The sequence below is a fragment of the Bacillus rossius genome, chromosome 1, assembly GCF_032445375.1.
Source record: "Bacillus rossius redtenbacheri isolate Brsri chromosome 1, Brsri_v3, whole genome shotgun sequence".
NCBI lineage: Eukaryota > Metazoa > Arthropoda > Insecta > Phasmatodea > Bacillidae > Bacillus > Bacillus rossius.
Window position 1 is genome coordinate 158,870,406 of NC_086330.1, and position 12,937 is coordinate 158,883,342.

At 36.6% G+C, this 12,937-nt stretch overlaps 1 protein-coding gene across 4 annotated transcripts in view; it reads left to right on the plus strand.

Moving 5' to 3' along the window:
- Nucleotides 1-8,379: 8,379 nt before the first annotated feature.
- Nucleotides 8,380-12,937, plus strand: part of LOC134546346 (apoptotic chromatin condensation inducer in the nucleus) — a 79,268-nt gene continuing 74,710 nt past the window's right edge. For 2 of the 4 annotated variants that reach the window (XR_010079142.1, XM_063389122.1), the window contains exon 1: nucleotides 8,546-8,679. The gene's annotated coding sequence lies outside the window, so the exon portion shown is untranslated. Of the gene's footprint in view, nucleotides 8,680-12,937 lie in introns of all 4 variants that reach the window. The other 2 variants (XM_063389121.1, XR_010079141.1) reach the window with 2 other exon arrangements.

Consider the following 12,937-nt stretch of genomic DNA (forward strand, 5'->3'; position numbering starts at 1 on the left):
ATCGTAGATGACGGTCACTTGGGCGGAGCTTGTGAAAGGGGAGGGAGCAGGAACGACGAATAAGGGATAAAGAAGGGAAATAATGTAGGGGAGGAAGCGCAGGGGAAGGCGTTGAAGGAGAGGCGCAAAGCGAATTTTACGAGTCGTTTGTTTATTGCCCCACATCAAAGTATGCTCAGTGCGCAGTGCGTGCACAGTCTCGTTCAATAATAAAACTAATGAAATTTTAATATTAAAAAGTACATTAATACAAGATATAATATTTATATTTGTGCACCTAACAGCTATGAAAATGCAAATAAATTCTCAGTTGACACTAATAACAGATGTAATCAACATATGGGCTTTTTTTTTTCCGAAAACAATTAGTAACTAGTGTTTTCATACATTAAAAGATTACGATTTTATCAAAAATTAAAAATAAAAAAAACAGATACGTACATTAGTGAGCATACTATATCAATGTTTACGTTTCAAATGATTCTTCAGATTAGTCGATGATGATTTATAACTCAGTTTTTGTTTACACAAATTACAATTAGCAAACTCATATTATTTTCCGTAAAAAAATTCCACACAAATGAAGTCTTTTTCTTGCACTTATCCATTCCTTATTTCACTATAAAGATACTAACTACAAAGCATGACAGCCCGCAACAATGTACATGGTAATACACGGCCATTACGAACTGCAGTGAATGTTGAACTGATTAATACTGGCTGTATCAGGCGGGCATGAGAGTAACAGAGGTAGAGAATTACCGGGCGTGATGAATAATGTATCAGAAACACCGATACCGTTTTACGCTGGTGATGACGGCACGGAGGATGTGTACCCTGTAACGAGAATGCTGATACCTTGTCGCTTCCTGGGACCGCTACTGCTCTGATACAAAAGTATCAGAAACTTGTAACTAGGTACATTACTGTATCAGCATCAGGTTGGAACAGATACCGAAAATTGCTAACAACCCACCTCTACGTTGCGCACGGAGTGTGTGGAGTGGACGTTTACTTAACGTTGGCAATTACACTTGCAGTTACAGTTACACTATTTTCCCTACACAAATTACACTATGTTTATACTGGGCGCTCTGACGCTCCGTCACTAAAGCTAAGCCCTCACGCCAGTCGAGGTTGAGGGGCAAGAGTTCGATTGGAATCGGCCAAACCCATAAATTGCGAACGGCGACGCGCAGGCCAACCTGTGTGGACCGCGGCTCGCTATGAAATTAGTTAAAAGTCTTTAACTAGATGTCGCCAGTGCCTGTGCACTTCTGCAGTTAACCAAATGTCTGTTATTGCGGGAGTCGGCCTGTGCTGTATATTGCACTGCCCCGCGTAATGCGTTGTGCGGAGAGTGTTACGTTTACACGGCTGGGATAGGCCCTACACCGTAAACGGTCCGGGCGCACACTGGAGTTAATTAAAAAAGGTATTGAAGCGTGACTATAATTAACAGAATGAAATTAGTGTATACAATGGTTGAAGGCTCCCCATGGGACGCACGTCCGTCGTGTTCCGCGAGTCGCTCGGTACTCGCGTCTGGCCCTGGCGCGAGGCGAGGGGTGAGCATCCTCTCGCGCCAAGGTTCCTAAAGTTCCGTTATTCGTAAAATATTATATTAACAAAAGATTGTTAGTGGCTCTAAATTCACACATTAAAAATTAACAATTAACTTAATACATATATACGTTTTGATAATTGGATTTAACAAGTTTACTTTAATTGAGTTTGAATAATCTGAGTCACACTGGAGACTGTTCGTCGCTTGATGACTGCTCCAGTGGTGAATGATACATGAACATTTGGGGCGGTTTTAATTAAGTCACACACTACTTTATTTAAATTAGACTGAAGGCTGCAAGGGGAGCACTCACAATTGTATCAATAAGAAACCACACGTGAGTGACCCGGGTACTCCTACGTCGCACTTCCTTTGCATGGGGTTGTTAAAAGTGATGTGATCATTTATGTCTGTTGAATTTACAATGTACTGGAATCGTGTTGTCTGGTCGATTAAGGCATAGGCTTTGATTCTACCTGTGCTCCGCGGTGCTCTCCTGACTAGGGTGGGCCATTGCTAGGGGTGTGTTCCGTTAGCGGGATCGGATACTGGCGGTTGCAGGTCAGGCTTTAGTGTGGCCTTCGGTCGGACGACGTCAGTTAATTGCCGGCGATAAGAATTAGAAATCATAAATAGGACACGAAACCAAATATCTACTGAAGAACTTTAAAAAAAGCCACAATGACAGTTTTCTGGGCTGTCATACTGGATCGGATCAATGGTGTAAGTAAATCTATACAAAAATAAACATTTGAACTACAAATTGCAGTTGATATTTTAAAATAGCTTCTAGATTTTTTAGTGTCACAGAGAGAAATCTGTGGCATCAAGACTAAAGAGATATAGGCAAATAAGAAAACTGATCCCCTGTGCCTGCATCATACACAATATAGTGATGGAAATGACTATATGCAAAAAAGACAAAGTATTAGGATGGTGGAAGTGCAGAAGAATATGTGCTCAGAGGAAAACAAAAGTTCAAAAGTGAAACTTATATAACAAACTGTCTTCGACCACCAATGGCTCAAAGATATTTGAATGCATTTATAATAACGGCCATTGAATGTGATGTCTTGGAGAAAATCGACTTTCAAAACATATTGAAAGAATTCACACAACAAAACTGAGGAATGTTAATTTTTTAAAATAATATGATTGAATATTTAAATAGTTTTCAATTTTTTTTTTTCAACATGTGCTGTTACTATTTTCAGAATGCACAGAAAGTTATGACTTATTTTAATGATACTATTATTTATAAAAACTTATTATATTGACTGTTATTATTATTATGAAATTTTATTATTTAATTTGTATATTGTTCGCCCGCAAAAGTTATTAGATATATATTCCTATTAATTAGGTATATCTATGAGAGATATGCTCTATGTAGTGGGGAAGACATATATGGACCGGCAATTAGATATACCCCTCTAAGGACCAATTGAACAAAACGTATAAACTGTGTTATTATACGTGTCATATACGAAGGATGTGGCATTGTTGGAAATTCTGTTTTTAAATTTAATTCAGTTTTGTGTTTGCAACTTTGTTAATACCTTTTGTTTACAAGATGTAATTTTGTAAATTTCGTTAACAGCATTCCGCCCCGGCCAATCAGAGGCCATGTTTCAAGTAGAAGGCGTCTGGAACGTTTCTATTTGAGAAAGAGTTATGTAAGAGATGGCGTCCCAGTGAGATGCAAGGGCGCGGAGCCTGTCAAAAAAAAAAAAAATAAAAAAAAAAAATATTAGCTATTTCAGACCATCCGCAACAAAGGATGAGTTTTTTTCGTCGTGTTGTTAAATGTTTACTAGTTTGTTAGGGCATATTCTGACGAATATGTACCCAGGAGTGATTAGTTTATGTAAGTAAAAACCCTCCATACCATGTGAAACAGCGCCATACTAAAGTTGTTATAGCGACGTACTAATTGAAAGAACATTGAGTTTAAATTATATTATCAACATTTTAAAATACTTTAAATAACCAATAACAGTAAAGATTATTGTAATTGTAAACTATCTAATTTATCAATTTTAACCCAGAGGTGAAACGAGAGAGATAGTTTTGTGTTCTACCGATCGTAAAACTGAGCTAAAGCCTAGGTACACGAACTCTACAACGAACTGAAATTGTTATTTAAATACTTGATTTTGTGGATTGCTAACTCGTTGATCACGCAAAAGTGCAACATAATATTACGTATTTTTGAATGGACCTAAATGAACTGTTGTATCGTAATCATGTGTGCGACGTAAATATCCAGATGATTAACGAACATGATAGTCATTCCACAACCCAGTTCAGTAATTTATTGATAATAAATTTTATTTAAATATTTTATTTAAAATTTTTGCAATTAATAAAGTTTCAACGTATGTTAATTTTCCTTACCAATTTACCGAGATATGAATGAACCTGTCATATTAACCTATGTTTTGTGTTGTGTCTAATACTCATTTGTGTTAAGTGGCTTAGGCCCTTGTGCAGCAATAGGCGCCGATGTAATAAATTGCCACACATGTAATTAAATATTACACATAATTACCAGAACCTGAATAATATCTGTGTTGTTTGACCTACCCTTATACACTATTACAAATTATATATATATATATATATATATCAATATCGGCAGAAAGTAATAGTAACCAACAGTCAAACCTATCTAGCATAATAATATTAGAAAGTAGCTGAGTGGGGAAAAGCACAGCACAAACAGATGGATGAATTATGATGATTTACAGTTAATCAAAAAATAAATCATTGTTATAATTTTACTTTTATCATAATTTACAAGTATCGCATAACTTGAATTAATTATATTGCCTATAAATATTTTCGTTTTAGTAAATGACATACATTCATTTGTGTCAAAATATTAGAATTTGGTGGTGATATAAGGTTTAAATGCTACATATCTAGATTCCTACCTATCTATGGGTAGAGGGGCCCCGAGTCACTTATTGCCTAGGCTTTGACATGTCGCGGATTTTCCGCGCAGCAGCATCTAGATTCGGCGTGTTACGGGAGAGGGTGGGGTCAGACATGACCACTCTGCTGATGTCACATAACGTGCGTGGGTGCTTCACGTAGTAGCCTCTTTCACCAGCGCGACGAGCTAGGTGTGGTTCCAGGCGTGGCCACTCTGCCATTGTTACGACATGTGTATGTGTCGAGGGGTTTTTATCCCGAACTTCATCGAAGGGCGTTGTCGTGATGGCAGCTGGAAGGAGGAAGGGGGTTGGGATGTAGCCAGTGTGTGTGGGGGTTGGGGGGGGGAGAGAGTTCGTGATGCATGCATATTGATCTTACTGGGATAGACTGCGACGGTGCTGTTATCAGCCTCGACCTCCGATGACGTATTGTCCGAATCTTCCACAATGGAGAAGTAGGTGAGAACGATGCAGCTTGCTGTGTAACAAAATGGCAATTCCGTGCACACTGTATTTTCGGTTGATTGGAATTATTTTAAAGAATTCTGAATTTTTATGATTTTCGCCACACACAGGGGTGTTAAATACCATCACCCACAGACTGTGGGTTCGAGATACGGGGTGAGCTTAATGAGGACTGGCAGGAATGATGTTATACTGTGTTCCAGGAGGGCGCCAGGCTAGCTCTGTCTGCTAATGGATGATGTCTCATGGATTGTCGGCCCCAGCATGGTACACTAGGAACAGTGGCTGAGGTTAAGTTGAAAAGATTCTCTGAATGATAGAAGCAGTTGGGGGAAAACATGGCTTTATTGATGTTGGTGCTGGCAGTGGTACACAGTGGAGAATACTTTACATGAAAACAATATGAAACACAACATAAATCGAACAAGTTACAGTTCATATTTCGCACTTACGTTGAACTGTAAAGTTTTGTGACTGGCGAAGTTACAAATACACAAAATAAGTCAGAGAATAATACCTTAATATTTATGTGATGCTATTGAGAGTTAAAATATACATGTTGCACTTTACTTTACTTGAAATGAGGCCTGGTGACAGATTTGCATGGGTGTTTACTGGAGTCGGCCAGTTGCCCAAAAATCTGAAAAGTTATGGCCGGTACATATATTTAGCAGAGATAGCTTGTTTAAGTCACATTTGATTTGGCTGGTCTCATTAGATGTTGCCTCTTTCTTGCCTAAAGAAGCGAGAAGGTTAACTAATGGGAGCGGGCTTAGGCACACCGCTAATAAAACACATTACAACTTCCACATGGAGCCCCCAATATAAAACAATAAAAGGTAATGTCTAACCCACTGCCTCGAAGATTGGTGTTGAATGATTGCAGTTGTGCCTGGCGCCAATCAGTGATTACGTGCACTGATATACGAGACTATCTCAGAGGGGATATTGGCCACGTGACAGGAGGCAGCAGTACATCGGCAGAGTCGACTTCCTGTGCCCTTACTACCAGGGCCGGCGCGTCCATATAGGCGAACTAGGCAACCGCCTAGGGTGCCAAGTAGCTGGGGGCGGCGCAGCACGACACATAACAGCTTATATAATATGTTTAACGATTTTTGAAACTAGATGTACCTAAATGAAATTTTTGTAACAGTTTGGAATGTTTATATTGATATAAGTAATTATTTAAAGTCCACGGTGACCTGTTTATGATTTGTAATAAGTAAAAAAGTATAAAAAAACACAAGCCTGCTTACAATTGATTGTTGACAAAATCTTAGGCTTACGTGATGTATTTTGAGGCAAGGAAAATTTTTTTGGGGTGTCTGGCCTTTTGGTTGGGGGGGGGGGGGGGGGGGGGCATTAAGGTTTTTCGCGTAGGGCGCCAATTTACCTTGCTACAGCCCTGCTTACTACCCATCTCAGGCGTTACACACACAGTAATTAGTCACTACGGAAAGGTTCAGAACATACGGAAATAAACTATGAAGTACACTAGCGGGTTTATTTTACAAACCACCCTCCCGTCTCTCCCGAAGGTCTGAGTTCTACTGGCGAGGCTACCCGAACCATTCCCGCGTGAATTCTGCGCGCCAAAACCAACTAGGTTGGCAGTGAACAGTGTTTAGCAGACAAAACAAGCCTTCCATGGTTATTAAAATTATTACTGAAAATTGTTACCGAATTTATATCCATAAATCGGCGAAGCTTTTCCTCGTCCTGCATCGATAGTGCCGTCTTGCGTATATCGATATATCGTTGCTGTGCCGGCCGGTCGGTACACTGCAATGCACAGGTCAACACCACGGCAATGGGCAGTAATGGCCTAAGTGACCAGAGGGAGCCCCAACAGGTGTCATCAAAGGTTTAAAGGAGGTTTAAAGTTTTTAATGTCTAGGCATTTAAATATCAGTTAAACAAGTACTTGTTGGGAGGCTCAATGAGCAAGCATCTACCTTCACCATTGGCTCATGCTGGACCTGCTGAACTGCTGAAATGCTGGACTGCCGGACTACTCGGAAGAACAACAAAGGCATTGCTTCTGTTCCACGGGAGTGGAAGTGACCACGAATAATATCACTTATTTACATCTGAGTTGCTGTCAGTTTGTATCAGTATGGCTGTAAAAGAACAATAAAAACACAGTTGAATTAAGGTCACCTTTTTACTTGCTGCTTAGTATCTTTAAATAAAAGAAAAAATAGGGTGTGGCTGTGTCATGGACATGCTCGTGTGTTGTATGTCAATACGTGTACGTAACAGGTAATATTTTCTATACAAATGTAAAATATGCTTTTTTATGTAAGTTATAATCATGCTTGAACACTAAAAAAACCTTCGGGTGGGTTACCATCTTTTTTATTTTAACACCATATATATTTACTGCAACTATTTTACACTAATGTTTTATACATGCAATCGATAGATTTTGACGAGACCTGGCTATTGAAATCCAAACGAACGTCGTAGCTTCTCTGAGTAAAACGTTATACTAAATGGAATTCTCGAAATATAGCAAAATTATTGCAAAATGCCGGTGCTTCCCCCTTTACCACGAACGACGTGTCACAGTCCACACTTAGCGTAATGAATTCTTTGATCCTACAGCTATCCTGTGGTCAGTAGCGGATCCATAGGTTGGGGGGGGGGGGGGGGGTAAGGGGCTCAAGCCTCCTCCAAAAGCATCTGGGTCCACTATTGTTTTAGTGTTTGCCTTGATAAAGCCTAGCCTCAGCTGGGTCAAGCCCCTACCAAACCAAAATCCTGGATCCACCACTGCCTGTGGTGTAATTAAATTTTGGATGGAGATGATAAATATGTAGCTGCAACACGAAACTGTATCCCCCGATTTTGTTAACATTCGTTTTTTTTTCTCCTTATATTTAAGCAATTCTAAAGACGTATTCACGTCAAAAAGTGTTTTAGCATTCATCACTAATGGCGTCCGGCTGTTTTATCACAGGGTTCTCTCCGACAGCAGTGGATGGTACAGACAGCTGGCCTTTCTGGCTTTATTAGAGCCAAGTAGGTCCAATGTAAAATTTCTACAAGTTATGTGATGCATATTTTTATTTACGAGTTTTTAAATAAACTTTAAAAACCTAATTTTATGAAGCTCTAATTTTTTGTGGCCCGATATTAGGTTTTTCCAATGCAATCTCCTTACTTATCTTTATTCGCAATTATATTTTTAAGACCTCTGCCATAAAGATATATACAAAAAAGCAGGCTTTAATTGATTTTAAGACACGATTAAAATAATGCCTATACTATTCCCCAATAATAATTTTCCTTAGTTCCACAAAAGTTAGTATTTGTTTCAGCCAAATGCATTTGAATTTTATTTTCTCTCTTTTCACTTTTGCAAGAAGTATCAAGTTTTTCAATTCACCTCCATTACACTTTAATTTGAAAATACTTACTAAATTACTATGCCAAATTGCTGACCCTAGCTAATTTCAGTTACTTGAGCATTGTAATTAGTTGGATTTTTATTGCTATTGAATCAGCAATCTCTAATTACTGTTCAGTATTTTCATAATTTCTGTTCAAAGTTCATATTATCGTTTCCGCAATATAGCTTTATCAATAAAATGGAATGCGACTCACTGTAGTGTAGTGCAAAAAAATGAAAATGGCGTTGTTTAAGTTGTTTAGGAATTAGTGCACGTTATTGTTAAATACGAGAATTTAACTGTCGTTAAGGTATTTATAAAGTGATAAGTTAAATTATCATATTATTTTATATGTCATATGTTGCTAGCAATAGTAGTGTTTTATTTGTTATCATAATTATGTTTTCAGGTGTAAAAATACCCAGTGTTGGAGGTGATTTCAGGGTTACATTTATGCTATTCTTTATAAATAACCTTTGTTTTTATTTTTTGAATGTAATTTTCATTTATTGCAAGTTATTTGGCCGTAAGTTAAGATTACTTGTTTAGTGTAATACGTATTTAAGTATCAAGATATATCTTGCATCTCGGCTTTTCCGCTAAAGTAAAAATAAAATTAAGAGAATATCACTTTACATCACCAGAGACGTTCCTGTACTTACTCTGAAAACAACGTTAATAAATTCGTACTAATTTCTGTGAAATCACCGTTTGTAGCTCACATTTCAATACCTGTGTATTGCTGCTGCTATCGCCATTATTGTTTACCTGTGTTGGTTTTTGAGTTTGCTTTGATGAAATTTAATCAAATATTGTGTATGGTCGGTTAAGTAAGGTTAGCTACATTAAAAATACTATATCTAAAAATTCTGAAAATTGTGAATAGTTGGTTGGGTTAGTATAGCTACGATAAAAATACTATAAAATATTTATGGTTGCTTTGGAATTATGAATTTAAGATGTAGCTTTCCTGATACAACCAATCGTTCACGTGATTTCACAAAATATCTTTAATGTAGCTTTGCTAATCCAACCAACCATCCATAGTATTTTAAAATATTTTTAACGTTGCTAAGACAATTTCACAGAATTTTTAATGCAGCTGTACTAACCCAACTAACCATTCACAATATTTTTAAGTATTTTATACTTTGCTAACGTAATCTTAACCTATGAAGTGTTCATTACTACGTGATTCAAAACACTACTTTAAATGAAATGTAAAAAATATACTTTCTTAATTCAAAGACTTTGAACAAATAGAAAATATAAACATGAATATTTCCTTACATCTTTAATGTGCTGCCATAATAACTACTTTTATTAAGCATAAGCAATGCCTCTGTTGACTAAAGATTTCCAAAATAAACACAGAAACCCATATGGGTAAACAATAAATGCCTGCAGCACCGTCCATGCACAAGTATTGTAATTTGAAAGTGAGATTTCTCATAAACTATTACGTATTTGGGCCATTCTACAGAGAAGGTGCCATTCCGGTATGATTTTTGTTCGAAATTAAATTTAGGCCAGTGAAGCTGAAATTTTTTTTCCATATTCCTTATGCCTCTATACTACCAGTCATATTAATTCTCTATGCAATTGTTTTTAAAGTAATATTGTTAATAGCACTTTTGAACGGAGGAGACCAGTAATGAAGGAGACAAAATCTTGTTATGGAGTAGAGCATTTTTTAATGGCGGTGAGGAAGTAGTGTGCTTGTATATAAAGTAAACAATAGTACTTAAAACAGACCCTTTTAATTAAAATATAAAAATATATTGTATATATGTAGTTTAGCTGTATTTGCGGGAATAAATGTTAAAAATCCGAAAATACTTTTATTTTATGCTCTTTCACTTCCTCTTTTCATTAAACCCGGCGAAGATAAGAAATTCCAAATACTTTAGGAGATATCGCCGTTCTTATTTTGCAATACAAGACCTGTGTTTTATCATTCGACTGCCGCCATTTTTTTTATTTTGTTGTGTGTTCGTGAATGCCTAATTAATAATTAAAATGGTCGATTAGGTCAGTTCAGCTACATTATAAATACTTTCAAACTAAGCGGACATTAAAAATAATGTGAATTAATTTTAATGGTTGTTTAGTTTTAAAGTATTTATAATGTAACTGACCTGACCAAACAAACCGGGACAAAGGATGAACAGTAGGAACTCACGTAATTTTTTTTATTATTACTTGCAAAACAATATCCAGATAACAAATAAAACATTAAATTTTGAAACGTTAAAAACTCACCTAAGTTAGAGGCAGGTACAATTCCTTTGCCATTAGTAGAAAATGATGTAGTCGTTCACCTACGTCGCGGAAAAAAAAATCATACTCGTAAACAAGAAACAATGGTTAATGCCGCATGAATGCACAGGTATTGTGATGAGAGTTAAAAAATTTGATATCTCCTCAAGTATTTGGAATTTCTTATCTCCACTGGGATTAATGAAAAGAGGAAGTTAAAGAGCATAGAATAAAAGTATTTTCGGAAATTTTTAAATTTTTTTACAAATATCGCCCATCTATGAAAATAAAAAAATTCGATATCTCCTAAAGTATTTGGAATTTCTTATCTCCGCCGGGTTTAATGAAAATAGGAAGTGAAAGAGCATATAAAAATATAAAAGTACTTTCGGATTTTTAACATTTTTTTTTCTCGCAAATACCGCTAAACTACATATTTACCAAAAATATAATTTATCTTTGTTTGAAATACCTCAATTTAAAATAAATATGCTACATACATTAACTATAATAAAAATGGTTAACCTTAATAGAGAAGAAAAAATTAGTTTACTAATAAGAAAGGAACATTTAGCACTGGCTAAAAATTAATTAAAACTAGTAATCTTGATATTTAAGCAGTTATATAAATGCTTTGCATAAAAGTAATTTATGTAAAACAACTGCAGTAAATAAATTGCACTGTACATTTAATTTACAGTGTTCATGTCCAACCAGACCTAGTTCAAGTTCTTAAACACAGACATATCTCCAAAGAAATATTGTCCACGATTGTTCACTGATAGCAATTGTAACACTTTTATAACTTATAATGTCACTTCCATCTACAACAGAAACATCATCAGTCTCAGGAAACACAAACATTCCACCAGAGGATTTCCGCATAAACTTGACAGAAAATTCATTAGGAAGTGCAACAGATTCTACCAGAGCAATGTAGTGATGGACAGTTTTCTTCCCACAAAGTTTAACCATAACATATTCATATTGCTGAATAGGTTTTATGGCTTTGGTTTTTCCCTGATATGAAATGGGAGTTTTTGATGTAGTCTTTCCATCACTGTCGCTATCAGAACTGTAGATGTCTTTATAGTGAAGACGTCCAGATATTGCAGGGCCGGAGAACTGTTAAGAAAAACACTGCTAGTGATCGATAACTACAACTGTACAACAGCAAATAATAAACCCAAATCAGTGTTCTGTAACATTCGATATTGATAGTTGACCAATAACAAATAAAGCATGAAAATGTTGTGATTAATATAACTTCAATGCTTTAAAAGGATACTGGTTGAGACAACTGAAATGGAGCCTAGGTTGTAGTGCACACACTTGGCAGCAGGATCACATACAATACAACTAAGTCTCCGGACTTGCATTTTTGTTGGTCTAAGTTTTGTCCATGTAATCTGATGGGCTGCAAGGGTCCCCTTGAATGCTGGTATGTGTTCCGGGAGATGTTTTCCAATTTCTGGAATGAGGGTGCTGTTCATAGCCAAAACTTGAATCCCAGATGTTGCGTTTTGAAGGCAGTGAAGAAGAGTTTCAAACTCTGGGATATCGGTCCCTGTTGCCACCAACCAGTCAGCTGTCCGTTTTAAAGCCCCTCCTATGCCATCTGGCGCTCCTTTGCCATGACCACTTTCAGAGAAATGCCATTCTATCATCTCACAATCCAAAATGTTTGACAAGTAATTACTGATCAAATGAAACGTTTTCCTGTTCTTATATTGGGTTGTAGGGCCATCACTAACAAAGTGAACTACTTTTAAACATTGCACAAAAGTTTTGATTTCTTGTAACACAGGATTCAAATGAGCACATATAGCAACAGAATCGTGTCTCAGATTGTCAGATAATGTGCAAAATGATAGTGATTTTGGTAATTTTCCCTCTGAATTAGCAATGTATACCACTATTGTGTGCATAGATACTTGTGGTTTTGAACTTCCAAAGTGAGCTGATTGAATTTCATTTGCATATTTACATGCATAATTTTCAGAGAAATCCATGTGTAAGAATTTCTTCTTCAGAAAGACTCTTCCTTATTGCATCTAAGGTTTTTTACTGATGGGTGATATTAGCACAATGTTGCATGTATTGATCAACACTATTCAACAAAGCCTAGGCCTCTCTTTGAACATTTCAGTTCTTCTTTGATGGTCCGCTGGCAAAGTTTTTCTTCATTCTTGATAGTCACTTTCACCTTTTTCTTCACCCATTTCTGAACAGATGTTTCCTCATTGTTAAATTCCTTGAAATACACTTCTTTGTTCTTGCAAATTTGACACTTTCTTTCCATACATTCC